Genomic DNA, 3,184 nt, shown 5'->3' on the forward strand with positions numbered 1-3,184 from the left:
TCCTTAAATTTAATGATTTTACGATCGCGTATAGCTGATTGCAGTCGCCAGTCGCGTCTGTGTAGTTAGCGTTACTAAGGTTTGTTTATGTTTGCTACCGCCGTATGTAAAGAATCACTGGACCGTGACGTTTTTCATAGACTTCAGTTGCGCTACGATCTTAAGTATACGATGGTGCAACAGGCCACTCACACCTGTTTAACTTCAGACAATGAATTGGACTGCACCTAACAATCAAGAATCGTTTATTAGCCTTAGTGGACACACTGTATTGCACCGCCATTCGAACTTAAATGCGCTTCTTTAAATGTGCGACACTACTTCCCTAAGACACACGGGTAAAAACATAAAGTCAATGTTTAACGAACTGTTGAACCATGATAATACATATACAAGATAGCAAGCGGATTCACTTTGTGTTGGCACATAGCCCCGCTAGCGGTAGCGGTACAGTCGTCTGTGGCTATGCTTAAAAATACAGTTTGTGTGACTTTTGTTTTCAGTTTGCTACACTAGTATAAATTTTAACAAAGCCTTCGATTAAATAATATGGATCTTGATCTGTTTGACCGTAACCTCATTGAAGTTACAATACAATTTAATGACGTAAGTGATAGTTTACACTTTTTTATTTAATGTAAAACTTCTGGGATTTTGGTACGCCAGGTCAACAACTTTCTCTGAGAAAATTGTGGTTTAACTTTTTCGTCAATGAAATCAATGGAAAAGCACAAGGAAAAATTACACCAGTTCTCTAAGTTAAATTTGAATCTTTTTGATATTTTCACCAATGCTGCCAAGAACTGTGAATATCCTTCTTGGCTTGTTTTGCCAAATAAAGTGCAATTTTTTTTTCCAAAAACCCCCCCCTTTGGGGGGGGAAATACTTTACTAAAAAAAATATCTGAATTGCTCCAGACTGATTTTAGTTCTGAGATTCATTGGTCTCCGAATGCCCAGGTAATTTAGTTATTGATATTTTTGTATTTGGAATTGATTATTTTTTTAACAGAAATTTGGAGACGCAGACCTAAAGTTTATTTTAGGCTCCATGTTGCCTCAAATAGTTCAAAGCCTAAAAAACGCGAAAACCAATAAAGCCATTTTGCTGTGACAATATCAGCAAAGAACAATTGGATGTAATTTCATACATTGGAGGAAGAATACTGAGGAAAATTTATTATTAAGCGAGCAACCCAATGGAGCAGTGAGTTTAATATAACTATAAATACATTGTTTAATATAAATGAGAAAACATTTCTTTTCAGACAATTGATTAAAGAGCTGAGCAGTGGGGAGCTTCCAGAGTCTTACTCTCAGAGGAACCGTGGTGGCTTGTGGCCCGCGGCAACAAGCATTGTCCATCTTCTACAGGAAACACAACAGATTTTAAACAATATTATTTCTAGTTCTAGCAGCGTTAAACAAATTCCAATAACAGAAACAATAGAGAAAGTAAGCATGGATCACTTGATTTATTTAGGTAACCAATATCCTGAATTTTTAATCCATAAAGTTGGATCACTTTGATAAAAACATACATTATAACTATAGGTTACGGTCATGCCAAACGTGTTACTCAAATTTCTGTAAATTCCAAAGCTAATGGTGAGTTGAGAAAAAAACTCAGAACCAACCAGCCATAATCTTCTTTTCCTAAATTTAATTAAAGGGGAACTCAAGTCGAATTTTAATATTTGTGTACAGATGGTCCTTACTTAGTTGGTTCACTTTTTTCTCTCGAAACGGTACCACAACCTACTTTTAACTATAATACACTGAGGCTCAAAAGGATCAGTGCAAATAAAAACTTTGCCTTCTTTGACCCTTTTTCCGAAACCATTTACAGATCGGTCCCTAAACTTGTAAATGATATGAAGCATATCCTCTCTCCATGTAGTTGTATCATAGCCTCTCACCTTTTTCCCTGACGGAATCTTATAAACAGAGGTTTTTTTTGACTATTTGTACACTGTGGTACGCAACAATAGTTTCCTAAAACTCGTTTGGTTGTCATTTTTCCTGTACAATTGAGCATTTATCAGTAAGCATCGCCTTTGTTTAAAGCACATGATTTATTTCACCTTATTTAAAAATCCGTGGTACACTAGCTGTATATAATAAATACATACTGTATATATAAGCCAGATAATTTGAGAATATTTACATAATCTACGTTCTTGCTGCCTCCCCTACATTTACAAAACTTTGGTGCCTATGTTTGTTATATCGTAAGTAAGTTATTGCAATCGTTAGCAATAAGCATTATGGTTAAGTTGCCGGTCTAAGCTGACATGTACCGATCCCATTGTAAAACTTATTATGTTTCACTATTTTACAAATGTTAAAAATGTAGTTGCATTGAATAGTTCATAATAATATTGGCATATAACAGAAAGTGTTGTTATTGGATCCTTGCTCAACGTGACCTTTTCATCAGCTTCTCTTTAAGCTTGCGTTGCCTAACAGATCATACATAAAAGAACAATTAAGACTCCTAATGTATATGGCAAAGAAAACAATGATGCATGCCAGTCTATAAGCAGTCTTTACATAAACTATACTATTTCTACCACTTATGTATTAGTGAAACGAGGGCTAACTTAACTTAGCTTTATTCAAATAGAATCAAAGTATGCTGAAACACAAAACATAGTTTTACAAATATTAACGACATAACGACGAGTAATATATAGCCTAACAAGTCTTAAACCGCCGAACTAAGAATACTGTGAACTGAGAGGAAGGGAGTCGCTTATAAGCTGATTACAGACGTCGATTACTAAGGAATGTTAAAGGATTACAGACGCTGATTACGAAGGAATGTTAAAGGAAACGAGGATTAGTATTGAAAAGAATTCGCGGTATTTCGACATAGAAATAGTAAAACAAAACACACATTACAATCTCCCGTTCTAAAAAAACAAAACATACAAGGTAAGATACCGGAGGATTTAATTATTTTGTCCACTCGCCATAACGAGCAGGAGGGCGGCGTTGACGTGTAGATCTGCGAAGATGAACGTGTCGTCGTTCGTTGTCTTCGGAGTTATCCGGTTCCGGAGGAGTCTCCACGCGAAAATTATTAGCATCGGAGGGCATGACGGGGGTTTCCTCTACCTCGTTTCTTCCATCTTCGGGGTACCCTGGCGTAGGAGGCGGGAATACTTCATTCGGCGATTCT

General features: G+C 36.3%; 1 long non-coding RNA gene across 1 annotated transcript; it reads left to right on the forward strand.

Annotated features, from left to right (window-relative positions):
* Window positions 1–515: 515 nt before the first annotated feature.
* LOC113475566 lies at window positions 516–1,742 on the forward strand. Its single transcript, XR_003397311.1, has 4 exons — window positions 516–606; window positions 667–960; window positions 1,013–1,207; window positions 1,269–1,742. It is a non-coding gene; the product is annotated as an uncharacterized LOC113475566 (long non-coding RNA).
* Window positions 1,743–3,184: the final 1,442 nt, after the last annotated feature.

Source organism: Ciona intestinalis, unplaced genomic scaffold (genome assembly GCF_000224145.3).
Source record: "Ciona intestinalis unplaced genomic scaffold, KH HT001002.1, whole genome shotgun sequence".
Lineage (NCBI taxonomy): Eukaryota > Metazoa > Chordata > Ascidiacea > Phlebobranchia > Cionidae > Ciona > Ciona intestinalis.